Below are 16,790 nucleotides of genomic sequence, written 5' to 3'. Positions count from 1 at the left end.
CCCTGAAACACCCATTTTATGATTAAAGATTACCATTACATCCTGAAATACAAGGCAGTAAAAACCACAAAACTAACCGCTGGTTTAGTTGGCCACAAGCACCTACATAGTTAGTAAATATAATGTTTCACCTTAGCCTCATTATACCATCATTATAATATTGAACATATGCCTGGAAGTTCATAAATCTAATTATAACAGACTGAAGTCTGGGTAACTGCATGCACAGTAGACAAAGGGTTATATTACAGCCAAATGTCAACCAAATGACCTCGTGTGCCAATCATCTAGCACCACCCATGTAACCACCCATCAAGAACGAATATAAAGTACACTTCCCAAATTCTGCAGGATTATGGCCATCTCTTATGTAGCCCATTTTTCTCTTGAAACAAATTATTCTGACATATTATATAATACTATATAATATATTATATTATATATATTTCATTTCAGGTTATATGCAATATAAAATTCTTGGCATATGTTAAGGTCATCAAATCAAATCTGTCCTCATAATAATAAATCTTCATGATCGAAAATAAATAGAAAACTGGAGAATGACTAGACAAATGTGATTTAAACTTTAGCTCTTTGGTGTATCATTAGTCATTGAAACATTAGACATTTATTAAGTGCCTACTAAATTCCAGGCATTGTTTTAGGTGTAAGCAGTAGAGTAACAAACATGACAGTCAAAATCCTGCTCTCTGTGTAATCTAACCCGATAATAAGAAAGACATCTTTCTCAATGGGATAGGCTAATAACAGAGAAGCTTCCTATGACTTAGCTGCTGCAAAGGGTTAGGGTAACAGGATATTTTCAGGTGTAAGTCTCCAAAAGGCCAACTGAGCTGCTTAAATAATAAAGAAATGGTTTATTCAGCAGCTCAACAATGCCTTTCTGTGCTATGTCACCACTATTGGCTTTATCCTCAGGCTGGTAGAAATATGGATGCAGCAGTTCTGAAAATATTAAAGAGACAGAGCAACCTTCCTTTTAAGGCACTTTTGCTTATACTGTCTGTCTTGGTGTATATATCAACCCTACTAACCATGTATAACAGAATTCATAGTCCACATGCTATGATAAAAAAGGGAATTAAGACAAGAAATCTAGTCTCCTCATGCATGGTCCTGAATACATTCTCCAGCTCTCATAACCGCCCTCTGTTAAGCTCTGGTTCTTAGTTAAATATGGGACTTCCATCAAAAATTATGTCAAACATCGTAAGTGTTTTCCACAGGATAATCTCCAAGGTTTTTACTCTTGTGACCTAATATCTGTCACTTCTGCAATCTGTGATCTCTGTAATTTGGTTTTGAAACCCATTTGTTATTCTGAACTTCTGACTATTTAATATTTAATACTGCATACCCTAGTGTAGAATTATATTTATATTCTATATTTAGAAATAATTATATTTTAAAAATCATCTTGAATTGTGAAATGTTTAAATTCTGATAATCGGCTAGATCTTCATTCAGCTACAGGTAGCAGAAATACCTAGTTTAGCATAGAAACATAGTCAATAATATTGTAATAATTAGGTGTATTAGATGGGTGCTAGACTTAGCAGGGTAATCACTTCATAAGTTATATAAATATCTAATCACTATGTTGTACACCTGAAACTAATAATATTGTATGTCAACTGTAATGTAAATTTTTTTAAATATAAAATTTAAAATATAAAAACATAAAAATTTTAAACTGATAATAACCTCTGTTATTTTTCTGAGATTCATGATATTTGATGTATTTGTAAGCTTTTGTAAGTTTGTGATATATTGTAATTTCTTTTTTCATTCCAAATAAATATTCACTTACATACCTAAAAAAAATAAAGTAGTTTTATTTATTAAACAACTATGTTAATAAATAAAGTAAATTTATTAAAATAAATAAAATGAAAAATTTATTAAAATAAAATTTCATTTTATTTATTAGAAAGAAGACAGTAATAACTCTATGTCTCATGGGAAAGAAACCTGATGGTAAGTAGTCCAGGATTTAGTACAGTGATTAAACAAGATAGACAGAAAATAATAATCCTTATTTTTCCTTCTTTGCCATCTTGAAATTTGGTTCCACCTCAAGGAAGCAAGATGGCAATTGCACTTTCAGGCATCTCATGGTCGTTCCAGAAAGAAAGAAGTAATAAGCTGGTAAAGGGAAGTTCTCATCAGGGATTGATACCTATATCTCATTGCATTGGTCAGAAATGTGTCACATAGTCACTGTTAGCTGCAACAGGAGCTAGAGTATTAATTATGTTCAAATTTTGATCCTCCAAAGTAGAGAAAGACAAGGGAGAACGAGATTGGAATAAGAATTATAAAATACTTGCTACACTGAATGAATTAGCAAATGCAGATGAATGAGTGTATCACATACTATATACAACAAATCTCATAATCCTCTGGAATTGAGAAATCTTGTCCCAAAGATATAAAACACATGTGTTTTTGACAAGTTATAAGAATGAAATTAATTATGTCTAAATTTATTGAGTAGCTACTATGTCCTTGTTGTTTTAAGTTTTTTACTTGTATTAACTAATCTGCTCATAATTTATGAGACTAGTACTATTATTAGACCCATTTAACAGATAAGGAAACTGAGGCAGGAGGGGAATTTACTTCTTATTCCAATTATTCACACAGATGACTATTTTTTATTGGTATAAAGGAATAATCTAGCACACATTTTAGGTTCATATGGCATTGATATAATAAATTTAAAAGAATACATGTTAGAATACCAGAGAATATAATCTGGAGGATATGCACAGAATGTGGTTGTTATTCATAGAAACAAACAAAGAAGAACCAATTATGTTATTTACTTCTTATTATAGCATAGTTTCATATTACAGATGTTTGAAAAAGTGATCTATTATAACATGAGATCAGTTCTCTACTCTTGTCATGGGTCAGCACTTTGTTAAAATATAAGCAAATGATAGTACCATAAAATCATATATTACTAACAATGAGTAGTTAATCATTTCAATTTCTTGGTCATTAGTATTGTTTCACTTTGTAACAAAGACTAAGAACTTTACTGATAAAAAATAGAAAACAATGTAATTTCCTTCTTCATGTTTCAGCCTATAAGTTATATCATTAAACCTATATAATTGAAATATAAATTGTAATCTGACCCTTCAAGGTAAATTTTATTAAAAAGGGGTCAAAATTTTTTATTAGGTTTATGAACTCATTTTTAATGCTGAAGTATAACAATGATTGTATAAAATTTATAGTTATGCATTTCATTAACACTTTCAGAGTAGGTTATAAAACCATGGTATATCTCTATTATCCTTCAAAGTTTTCTTGAACAGATAAATTGTCTATAAATTGCCTGTGGTTTTCCCGCTAAGTAGTTACTAACTTTGCCTTTGATTAAAAATGAGAATAACATCAAGATTATATTTGGAGTGACAATTGCCATTATTGGCCTTCTTCCAACCAGCTAAGTGGTAGATGCCTCTTCTTTGTCTCTTCATCCTACTAACATAGGGAGGGTGTGAGCTTCCCCATAGCCTGAGTCTTTAGGTCATGTTTTGAGGCAGTCTTCTTTCTCTCCACCTCTTCAATCATTTGATGGATCCCAAGTACCATGGTATCTGAGCCAGAACAATGAGAATAAGATAACTATGTAAGAAGTACTGTGTCACTATGTCATTGATAGCTGAGTACTATTTCACGAATTCTTCTATCACATAGGAACTTTTTTTGTTTACTTTTTGGGATTGATGTCTTTCTTTTCTTTTCTTTTTCTTTCTTTCTTTCTTTCTTTCTTTCTTTTTTTTTTTTTGAAGCTATTGTCTCAAGGCTCTCCTAAGCATAATAAGAATACAATTTTTTAGTGACATTCTTTAATATTTTTGTCATTTTTAAAATTTTGACTATCAGCTAGAGTTTTATAGCCAGTCAAAGCTTTGCTCAAATGTAAGTCTATAACAAAAATAATTCTCTAGATTATAAAAATATATTCAAAGAAGTATTGAAATAAGTATGGAAGTTAGAACTTGGGTCAAGTTCATGGTCCTCTTCACGTTCAGGTGTTTCCCTAAACAACCCAGCAGTTCTTAGTAGTTTTGTGCTTCTGATTTCTTGTAGAATATAACTGATTCACCTTGGTAATTGGCTTCTACTTTCTTTATTCAACACCAATTTCAAATGTCACTGCATTCTTTGAGTTTACCTAATCCACCTTGTTTTCTTTGCGCTTTCAAAGGAACACCTCTTTTATAACACAATTTTCTACCGTGAATTATAGGTTTGTGCATAAACTTTTGTATGATTTCATACTGGTCATGAATAAGAATTTTTTTTAATCTATAATACAAAGCTAGTTAAAAATTTTACATTTTGTGATTGAGCAAAAAATTTGCTAAGTGGTTGAATGAGTGTACACAGTGACTTTTATTCTGCATATATATATATATTTTTTTTTTTAATTAATTTATTTTTTATGGTGACATTGGTTAATGAAATCCAATAAGATTCAACCGTACACTTTAAAAATAAGGCATATATATATTTATACTATGTATTCACCTCCCACAGTTAGATTTCTTTCTGTCACCACATATTTGACCCCCTTTACCCTGTCTGCCTCCCCGCTCCCACCTCCCCCTACCCTCTGGTAACCACTAGTCTATAGTCCATGTCCATGAGGCTCTGTTTGTTTGTCCTGTTCATTTATTACTTTTAGGTTTATATCCCACATGTAAGTGATATCAACTTTTTCTGTCTTGCTTATTTCACTTAGCATGATTATCTCGAGGTCCATCCATGTTGTCGCAAATGGCAGTATTTCATTTCATCTCTTCTTATGCCTGAGTAATATTCCATTGTATATATGTACCACAGTTTCTTTAGCCAACCATCTATGGTAGGACACTTCGGTTGCTTCCATGTCCTGGCCACCGTGAATAATGCTGCTATAAACATTGTTGTGCAAATATCTTTTCAGATACAGGTTTTCAAGTCTTTGGGATAAATACTCAGTAGAGGGATTGCTGGATCATACGGTAGATCAATTTTTAGTTTTTTGAGGAACCTCCATACTGTTTTCCATATTGGCTGTACCAATTTATTCTGCATATATTTTTAACTTCACTCTGTGTTCCTAGATTTTCTTCCTCTATCTTCAATTTGTCTACTGTATACGAAGAAAGAAAATCATCTACTCATAACCAATATCTGTAACAACTATGCCAGTGAAATCTTAAAGTAGATTTTGATATAATTAATGACATAATAAAAATATCTAGTACTTTTTAGAAACTTCTCCAAAGTCTCTATCTACTACTTCATCATGAATAACTTTTTTGAACACCAAGAATTAAGATGTAAAATAAAATTTATGCATTATTCCTTTTCGGTATTTTGTTAAATAGCTACTATTAAAAGGATGCAGTTTAGTAGAGTGTTAAAAACATACAGTTTACTGGAGTATTTTGTTTTAAATAAGTATTTTATTTTGCTACAATTTTAAGATGTCCTGTTATTCTGTTGACTACTTAAAGTGTTTGTACTGGTTATGTATTTTGAGTCCAAAATATTTATCAGTACGTTGGATGCTATATTATTATTATTATTTACAAAATGTATTTGTCTATTTGCACTAGTAACTTCTGTGAATATTTAATTAGATGACTAAATTAAGTGTTTATATTTAAGTATACTTTATAGCATTTTAATATAGCCTTAAGGTCTATGACTACAGAAATGTGATAGGTCCTATTTTGCTGCCAATTCTGTAGTTGTTTTCAGACTCAACAAATCTCTTTCAAAGTTTCTAATGTAACAATAATGCTTTGTTCAAGTGGAGTATTGAGGTAATTATTCCTTTCATACTATCTACGTAGGTCATTAGGCTATTTCTACAATATGTTGGTTTTTAAAATATCTTCAAAATTAATTTTCATAGTAAACCTGGAATATAGAATTTATTATCAAATTATTACATATGAGGAAATAAGGCCTAGACAAGTGAATAAGCCTTTTTAATTTTTTTCAGCTAGAGAGTCCACAAATGTAAATTTAGCCTAAGGATTTTTCACAAATCTCATGCATTTCCCATATCAGAACCATCTATTGTTGATGGGGGTTTCAGTGGATTACTACTGCCTTCTATGCCTGCAGTCTCTGTTACTGATATTCTTCTGGACAGAAGCTTTATCAGGAGTGCTCTGAGCATTTGATGTCAAGTAATTTACTTTTCATTTTAGGGGGAATTTTCAGGTGGTGGAAATACCTTTTTCACTTTAGAAGTAATGATTCATTATGATGTGCTTGAGTATTGTTTTTAATTCTCCGAACAAGAGAATTTAATGACTTTCTAGTTGGTTCTCTAAATTTTGGCTAACTAAATCTGTAACAATAAAGTTCTTGTTATCTTATGGTCCCAGAGAATTATAGAATCTCTAAAGTAGAAAACACAGATAAATACTTCAAAATTTTTTTAAGAACCATAGAATTGTATAATTTTTCTATATAAATTTATTCAAGTGAAAAGTTAGTATAATGAAATCATGTAAGATACTGCATTAAAAGTTAACTCTTCAAATTAGTTTCCAAGATGTGCTTTGCTTAAGTTTTGTTTTGTTGCTATTATTTTATTTGGTTGGTTGGTTGTTTATTTTACTCTTTGATAAAGGGATTCTAAAACTCGGGCATATAAGTATCTTGCTGGCTCATCCCACAGGGAAACACAATAAGGGACTGAAACAGAAAGCTACAATCTGAACAGCAGCCTTCATTTGTCCATGCAACTTTCCCATATATAGTTATCACTATATCTGTATTTGCTTTCTAGAGTACATCTTATTAAGAATGTATTAAGAAAAATAGAGTTCTCAAGAACTTTTAAAATCTTCTCTTGTCTAATACCCTTTAAAATTATAACCAATAGAAATTACATAATACACAAAGATGAAGACAAGAAGAGAGAAAGAGAGAGATTAAATATCCACATCAGAGAGCTTTCAATATTTTGGAAACTGGCAGGCAGGAAGAGTAACTGTAATCCACATCCTGGAATAGTGACAGGGTCCATTGGAGCAGAGTAGGTAATTGACCTTCCTGGTAGAAACCCTGAGAAGCTCCAGACCAGGAATGGAAGCAAGAATAATAATTAGGATGATAGAAAAGCAATTAATTAAAATTCTATACATAGAACAGTAGCCAAACTTGAGCCTTCCCAACCTCAGTGAACTAAAAGCCTTGTAGGGCATATACTCTACAACCAAATAAACATAATTTTTTCAAAATTTTATTAGATAGTATGGATTTAGTCTCCCCAATTTATATGGCCCCATATTCTATAATTAGAAAGGTCAACTTTGTAATGTCCAGCAAAAGTAGTATGGATTTGTAAAATACATGAGCATTTCCTCTCGATTATCAAAAATACTAATTATTATCTTAATAAAATATCAGAGTTATTGTATTGGTCAAGATTAAACTAGAAAAACATAACATATAAAGAAAACAGAATCATACATATAATATATATGGAATTATTTAAAAGGATTGGCTTACACAATTGTAAGGTCTACAGACAAGTCTGAAATTTATGGGGCAGTCCAGCATACTGGAAACTAGGGCAGAAGCAGAGGCTGCAGTCCACAGTGAGAGTTTCTTCTTCTTTGGAAAATTTCAATTTTGTTCTTATGGCCTTTCAAATGACCAGATAATGTCTAATCTGATTATAGAGGATAACTTTAATTTAGAGTGAATAGACCGTATACATTAACCACATCTACAAAATATCTTCACAACACCAAGATTCACGGTTGATTAAATAACTAGAAACTAGAGTGTAGCCAAGTGGACCATTAAACTAACTACCACAGATATTCTGCAGTCATATTTGATTGTTAATAAGAAAAAAATATTCCTGATGGTAGGAGAAATTAGAGAAATTCGACTATGCATACATTATCTGATTTAAACTTCACAAGAAGGCTCTCAGTATATGTTTGCTTTTGCAAAATTACTAATGTCAAAATTACTTTGATTTCTGAACATATGTGGTCCTCAGGGTTTTGGATAAGGAATTGTGGATCTGTTTCTGAATTTACTGAGCACTTATTTGTGGCAGACTGGAGATTTATAAGACACATAAAATTCCAATGTACTAATAGAAAAAAATAAAATTAGATAAGATAAAATCAAATAAGACAAAAAAATATTCTCAGGTTGCAAAACACATGCCAGAGTTAGAAAAAAATGGATGTTGGGTACTTTAAATAGGAATGTCAGGGAACACCTCATAGTAAATGAGAACTATATGTCAATAGGAAATGTTTTTTATGTTCAAATTTTTAAGAAATAACAAAACCAATATTGAATTTGGCGAATTTCAAAATGTGTGCAATTATAATTAACTGATCTTATGACAATTTTGTCTTTCATAGTAAGCATTCCTTCAAAAGCAGTACTTGTAACAGTCACACAGAACTTCTATACTAATGTTATGTCATAAATATTCAACAGTATATAAAAATATGTAAACTGAAACTTGAAGGTAATTTCTAAGTTCAATAAAACTCATTAAAACCATCAGTTATTTAAATATAGAGAGCAATTGTATTAGGTGTATATAAATAGATAGGGTCTATTACACTGATAAGATAATGCAATTTCAAGGCCAAAGGACATTTCTTCTCTTGTTACTGCAGTGTCCAATGTGAGAGTCATTATTCAAGTTATCACATCTGTTTAAATCGATTCAGATGCCACTCTGAGTAGTGCAGTGGGTTAGAACAAGGTGTTATTGTTGCAGGTTTGGTCTCAGGTTAATGTGAAAGCCCTCATTGACCACTCCTATAAAAAATTACTGTAGTGCAAGAGGTTGCTAGTAGAATAAAGAAAATCTGATAAATATCTTAATACAAATCCATCACATTTTAATAAAAAAAACAAATGTTTTTTCTACAATATGTGTACAAATATGATATTTTGCTTTCATAATTCTGAATATTTCAAGGAAATGTCAGGAAATAAAGATCTATATCAAATTACCAGATTATTTACTCATTTTCATTTCACACACACAGAGATACAACAGTCACCCTTTATCCATAGGGATACATTCTAAGACACCCAGTGGATTCCTGAAACCATGGATAATACCAAAGCCTATATACATAGTTTTTCCTATACCTTCATACCTATCATAAAGTTTACTTTATAAATAAAGCATAGTAAGAGATAACAATAATAACTAATAATAAAATAGAACAATTATAACAATGTATTGTTATTAAAGTCATGTGAAGGTAGCATTATTAAGCAAAATAAAGGTAACTTAAACACAAACACTGTTATACCATGACAGTCATTCAGAAAACCCAAAAGGCTACTAAGTGACTAACTGGTGGTTAGCATATACAGTGTGTGCGCTGGACAAAGAGATGACTCACATTCCAAGCTGGAAGGAGTGAAACAGTGCAAAATTTCATTATGAAATTTGTACAATTTAACAGCTACTGTTTACTCAATTTTTTATTAAATCAGTTAAGAAAAAAAGAATAATTACATATATTGGCTACTGTCTTGTAAGAATCTATGCAATCACCCTTACCAGTGGTCTTTCCACCCTCCCTCTTTTTACTCCCCATTCTTTCCGAGTTTTATTCAAAAAAAAGGGAAGGGGGAATGGAGGGACTACGATGTCCATGAAGGGTAATCATTATCATTGTAATATTCAACTAGACAAAAATAGTGAGGACCCAATTCAGTTAGTACCATCCTACTTTCCCACTACAAAAGTTAAAATTAAGTCAATGATTTCTTTCCCAATGTGGAAGAGTAGGGCAGCTTTTACACTGAAATGATGCCTCAAGTGAGTTATAAAATCCCTGATTTTGTCTTCTATTTATCCTTTCCTTTTTGTTCTTTTTCTTCCTTCTCATGCTCAGCTTTAGCTTCTTCTTCCTCGTTTTTTTGATCAACGATTCCACTTCCTTTTTTGAGAACTCTCATGATCATCTTTCCACTCTCTCCTGTTAGTGTGGCAATTTTCACTTTTTCGGCATAGAGTTTGCTAATATTCGTGGTCTTATTAAAAACTTTTGATAGCTAAAGCAACTGCTGACTTCCGAGTCATGTTTCTTCTTTTTAGTCTTGTTTTAATGTTGACACAGCTGCAGCGCTATTATTTCCAATGCATGTGGCTTTCCATCCCCCATTATTTCCGCTAGCATAGCTCTGATAGAGCTAAAAGCCCTAGTGCTTATCCTAGCCAATGTACAACAGTGAAACATCAAAGTGAGGTTTTCCTCCAAACTGTGCATAAGCTTGTTTGCTATCACACAAAAGTGTCGTAACCAACCACTCATAAAGAATTGGCTCCTGATACTGTAATAAGTACCTTTGAGCAATAAGCCTCAATTCATTAGTCAGAACATTAGCATCACAGGTTATGCCTGCCACACTGCAAGCCATGTCCTCATTGAGTTTATAAATCTCTTCAGAAAAAAAGACATCATCAAGAAGCTTGTGGATTTTCCATCTTTCTACTGCAAGCAAAACACCATCATCTGCTAAAATTTCCAAAGAGGTGCCTGCATTGCTTCCAAGTCATTCAACTTGGTATAAGCGACTTTCTGGAGAAAATATAGTGGTCTTGGAGACATATCTTTGAGACATGGTTTCTGAACTTTATTGTTCTGGAGGGGACACACTGGAGTCAAAGTATACAAAGAAAGCTTCAGTCGGGGAGAGAAAACCACCACTGCTGTTGGCAAGTCTGGGGCCAATATGATCAGTGGTCTTTACTTCTTCGGAGTTATCATCCTGTGCCACAAGTGTATGTGCTATGTTTAGAATTTTTAATATTTATTCTGGAATCATTCACTTTTATTAATTTCCAAGTCATATGAGGTATACTTTTAGGACTTTAAAAGTTTATCAAGTCCTTGAGTATCTGACAATGTTATAAAATTGCATATGGTTTTTTTTTTAATTTTTCTCCTATGATTCTATAGACACTTCTATAAAAAAAAAATTAAATTGAATTGGTTCTCATTTAAATACTTTTCCTATCTGTAAGCTTCTAATATTTTAATCCTTTTAATTAACTTGTTATGTATAATTTATGTTTATTAAACTACTTTCAGTTTTTTTTTCTCATCACAGTATATTCTCTCTGCACACTCAGTTCTTACTCTACTCCAGAACCATTTTTCTTTTTTAATATTGACTGCTACTTCTTATTTAATTAAAAAGGGCTGTCTTCAGGATTGACTCTTTTTCTGGTGGATCTCTTTTCATCTTACTTTTTATCACCTTTCTTTCTTCCTTCTTAGATTTATGTTTTATTTCATTATCTCTATACTGCCCATAAATGTTTTATGAGTTTCCTAATCATGTTGTTTTTAATTTTTCACATTTTTAAGTTTAAATTGTATGTCTAGTACCTATTTAAATTATGTTATTATATGTTAATTAACATCTTATATGTAAGCAACTGAAAACAAACTGTTAAGGGAAGTGAAAAAGTAGATTTATTAGAAGAATATTTGGATAGCTTAGAAATTTCAGAAATAAAGAAACTCTGAGGAACCTCTTTAATAACTATTCCAGCATCTAATGACAACAACTATCAGACTCTATGCTTGTCTATTTAAATTTTATATTGCCACAGAAAAAAAGTGTTTTAACAAAATTAGGTTCTGTGCTTGTACCTTTGAGTCAATAAATTATGATCAGAGAATGGGGTCTGGTTCACTAAAGGAATGTTTGTAACTTTGGCAATAGCGTGTGGCTAAAACATTATAGATCGTACTTAAATTGTTCCCTCATTATTTGATTCCTTCTAACTCTATTTGTATTTTATTATAACTTTTTCTTTATTGGATGAAAAATGTGATGTTTCATGACTATGAGGAGGAAATCATGAAATTTTTGTTTGTCAAGTACAAAAAGTAGATACAGTCTACTTCATTTTAGTTTCTAGTAAAAAATACACTATTTACTTATATCATAAAATATGTATCTTTCATATTTTATGAAACAAGTGCTCGGTTATTCATAGATCTAACTGTACTAAATCTCTTTTTTATGATTTATATTCTACTTTCAGAATTTACTTTTTCTAAAATACATACACATAAACAAAATATTTATTAAAGAGAGGCAGAGTGTGTGAAAGTTAATGTGTTTTGTAGGAGAAAAATTTATCAGATAAAACAATTCTAACATATTATTTAACTAAATAAATAGGTCACAGGTTTAGAAATTGCATTAACAATACATTTTGGTGTACAAATCAATTACGATTATAAACTTTGTCTTGTTCTTTCAGTGTAACAAAAGTATGCTTGTTATTAATCCTGTAATACAGATAAGAAATGGAAGCTCAGGGAAACTTAGTTTACTTGGCCAATATTGTAGAGATATTAAAATAAAAAACGCAAGATGCTCTTCTGAAAAAATAATCATGTGCCTTGTATGCAAAAATATCATTTTTTGTTGTTGAACTCTTGTAGTTCCAATTTTCATTGTTGATTTGAAATAATTTGAACTTCCTACTCCATGGCAAAGCACCTAACAGATTAAGTCTATAATTCTAAAATGAATGTGTGAATTAAAAAAAATAATTACTTAAATCAATTATGACTAACAGTTAAATAGTAATATTAAGACAAAACACAAAATTTAATAATGGAAGCTTTTAACTTCAGTTTTCCACACTCTTTTCTACATACAAATAACTATAGACTAAACTACTTTCCTGAAAATGATCATTTGGATTTGATTAAAATTAGTTTTTTCAACTGTAATATTATTGCTGGAAATTTAAATTATTGTATGAGAAATAAATTGAGAAATATCCATTTCTAGTATTGGGTTGTAGGGGTAGAAAGTAAGGTACCTTTAAACCTACATCCCTTATCCAATTTAAGGAAATATGTGTTGTATTAATTTGACATTGTAAATAAGTAATAAAACAATAAGTGAATATATTTTTATATTTTGTTACACTTTATGGGAAGATTTCAAAACGTGTGCAGTGTATTGTAACAACTTTTCCCAAAAGTCTCCCCATTATTGTTAAAAAACACTGTTGACTGCATCATGTCATAAAAGAGAGATATTACCCTGCACTTGAAGTGTACAGGACTCTTCATCCCTGTGCTAAATATGCTCCTTGCATTTCAACTCTTGTTCTCCTGCATTTTTATAGTATTTTCCATACTTGTTTTTACACTTGTGTCTCTCAGTACATTATCAGTCTACTGGTTTCATTTGAAATGTGCTGCTATAAAATGGGCACTCAAAAATAAACAAAAAAAAAGTCTCTGATTAATCTTAAATTGTTAAGAATTTTGACTGAACTTTCTCTGATACATTTTAATATTTGAGGTTGCTGACGATTTAACTACTAGGGAAGTGATGTGTAATTTTTACAATTCCATTCGTACTTACCAATATATAGATAGCTCTTAAAAAGATTTTCTTCTGAATCAAAAATCTCAAGTTGAGAATACCATAAAATTTTTCTATAAAGCACCCCCAATAGACATTTTATATATACAAATATAGATACATGGTAAAGAATTCAAAATGAAATTTTCTAGAGTAGAAGACATCTATTAATTAAGAGAGTGATAGTGATATCAAAGAGGTGAACAAGGACTGCCAAAAGGTCACACTAGACAACAGAGAACACCTCGGCTGCTTGCTTCAAATGGAACAATTTAAAGGGCCATCTCAACTCCAGAATTTTATATAATTCAGTTAAGGCTTCTGCTGTAATTTCAAAGCAGTTCAAACTCTCTATATTTCTATAATATTGAAAGAAAAAGAAAAATTGTCAATGCAGAATTCTGTATTTAGTGAGTTTATTTTCCAAAAATAAAAGTGAAGAAATGAGGATCTACATACTCTCTCTACTTACTTTTTTTATTTTTGACAAACTCCAGATCTCTGTGCAAGCAGAAAGAACTCAAAAAGACTCAACTGAAGACAAAAGATTTGAACTGAGATAAAACTACTCCTCTTAACATGCTAGATAATGAGCAAAGGCAGATAGATTTTGGTAAAGAATATACATTTGCTTGGAGGAGGTGAGACCCAGAGCTATACAACAAAGTTCTTGAATCCATGGCTTTTAGCCCATGGGTAACTGAAGTTTGCATGGCAGCACCATGACCACACTGTGCAGGTGGAAAAATTTACAGTTATTCTGTTCTGGGTTTCAGAAAACTATAAGACAGTACACTATGAACATTAAAGAGAATAAGGGTGTCCTACAAGGATAAGAGCTGGAAAAGGAATCCTTTATCTTTGTTTTCCCATATCCTGACATATTCCCAAACCATGAATATGCAGAATAGACTCAAAGTGACTAAGGTAAAATAAGAATAAAGAGAAAAAATCTGAAGTGAGGCAGAGATGCTGCCTTGAAACAGATTTTTCAGTTCAAATCTAGCTGTCAAAATTGCCTGCTAAAACAAATCAAATTACACTCACTTATAAATATAACAAGATTTAAAATCTCCACAATTTGACATTATATGTCCAGGATATTATTCAAAAGTATTCAACATACTTATAGAATACAGTAGATGACATGGACTAGTATTAAATGAACCAATGAATATCTTCAATATCAGCTGTTATGCTTTACTAAAATAGATCGACATAGTTTCTCGTACTTGATATGTGCAATTCTTTCAAATCCTAATCAGAAAAGCAGTTCACATTCACTTGGAAAGGGCAGCAGTTCCCATTCACTATTTATTACAGGGCTATTAACAGTAATGCGATCACATTATAGTTCCAAATCCCTGATCTTTCTAATATTGCACAGCTAGTGGTCCAGTACACTGAAGATGTAATGCTAATTGAATATGCTTAAAGTGGGAGCAGCAAGCCATCCTAGTGCCCTAGTTAGACACATGCATATGAGAGGGTGAGAGCTAAACTCTATATGTTTCAAGGGCATGACATATCAGTGTAAGTTTTAGGGTAAAAAATAGGGAATGCCAGGACATATTGAAAAGGTTAAAAAAAAAAAAAGGACAACACTAAAAATGTTGCACAGCATTCATAGAGTTATTTATTTATTTATTTATTTATTTATTTATTTATTTATTTATTTATTTAATGTATTTAGGAGAGAAAATATACAGCGTTTGGGAAACTTCACTGATCTGTCATCTAAAGACTCGGAAAGTTGCCAGATTTGAGAGAGGAACAAAATAAGAGTAGACTCTGCCAGTTCTAAGCTTTGGCTAAGCTGTTGGTCACTAGGATTACATGACTTTTTAATCCAGTTCTGTTATTATTAATTGATCTAAATATATTTGTGTTGTGTTTCTGAGAAGCACCAAAGAAGAGTTCTGGGTTCTGGAGAAATGCCATGCTTTCAGTGGTTGAAAATTGCTCACCATTTGAAAAGCAGTTCCTGACATGATACTAACACCTAGTATACTAAATGCCTGACCATGGGAAATAAGTGACTGTAATTAGAATTGCCCATCAGAAGATTAATATTATCAGAGCAATCAAGTCTTAAGGTCAGAGAAATGCAGTAGCAATCTATTGTTCTATGAAAATGATATATGGAGTCTGAGTAGATACAGAGGACAAACTAAATGTTTCATAAAAGGTGGCTCAGAATCTTTTATGCAACATTGCTACTCTCGCAACTCAAACCTATGGCTCACACCTAATGTGACAAGCTAATGAAAGTGATAAAAAAAAAAGGGGGTGTTCTGGTTCATAGAAGGGTCTGCTCAATATTTTGTGCAAGGCTTTATATCATATTACAACCCCACCTTGTATGAGGTGATGAGGAAAGATTCCTTCAGAGGGGCAGAGGAGTACAATTGTTTTTTTTCTTTTGTATGAAGAGATAAGGGGCTTGGGGTAAAAAAAAAAAAAAACACATAAAATGTTGGATATTTTCAGATGGTTTTACTGGTGGTTAGTACTTAGATGAAGCAAAATTAGACAAATAGGAAATTCAGAAAAATGTGTGTGAATAGACTTGTGGGATTGACCTGAATGCATGTAGATCTTTATGTCTCATCTCAGTGTATATCAGAAAACATCTACAGAAGAATCATTGAAACTAACCATTTTATATCTAAAATGAACTTTTTTTTAGAAAATTATAAATTACTAAAGTAGTTCCATAAAAATAGAAAATATAAATATATCAATAATAATATAATTTGAAACTTTATTTAATGATTTAGTTTATCCTTCTATCCAAATACCCGACTTAGGCAGTAGTTTTATGACTAATTTATTATAATGTTTTATAATATTGATTGTTCTAATACTATACGAATTATAAGTGTTAGAGTTTTGCAGGCATATGTAAGATCCTGAAAATAAGTGGATATTTAGGAGTCACTAAGGATTTCACAATAAAGTTAATCAAAGTATATCTAACTTATTGCCTCATACAACCCAAGATGCAGGCTTCAAAATTCTATACAATAGAATAGGTCAATTCTCATAGGAAAAATAAGATAAGGTTGCTAGAATACATCTCTTAGAAGTAAAAGTATGAGAAATTTTTATCTTATTCTTTCTTATATTTTATTACTGTTTATTTTACTGTGGTTTTTTTTTTTTTTTGCAATTGTGAGAAAATGACTTGTATTATAAAAGAAGAAAAATCAGTAGAAAACAAAAAAATTGATTTTTAAAATAATAAATAGTCAATGTTTTGAAAAAAGGAATAAATATAAAATATTCAAACATGTTATTCTTTCAGGCCCTATTTACAGTCTGACTTTATC

At 31.2% G+C, this 16,790-nt stretch overlaps 1 pseudogene; it reads right to left on the bottom strand.

Annotated features, from left to right (window-relative positions):
* Positions 1 to 9,719: 9,719 nt before the first annotated feature.
* LOC120588361 (proteasome subunit alpha type-4-like) lies at positions 9,720 to 10,677 on the bottom strand (annotated as a pseudogene).
* Positions 10,678 to 16,790: the final 6,113 nt, after the last annotated feature.

This window comes from Pteropus medius, unplaced genomic scaffold, assembly GCF_902729225.1.
Source record: "Pteropus medius unplaced genomic scaffold, Ma_sr-lr_union100, whole genome shotgun sequence".
Taxonomy (NCBI): domain Eukaryota; kingdom Metazoa; phylum Chordata; class Mammalia; order Chiroptera; family Pteropodidae; genus Pteropus; species Pteropus medius.
The sequence above is the reverse complement of the archived record's forward strand: the minus strand, read 5'-3'. Positions and strand labels throughout refer to the sequence as shown.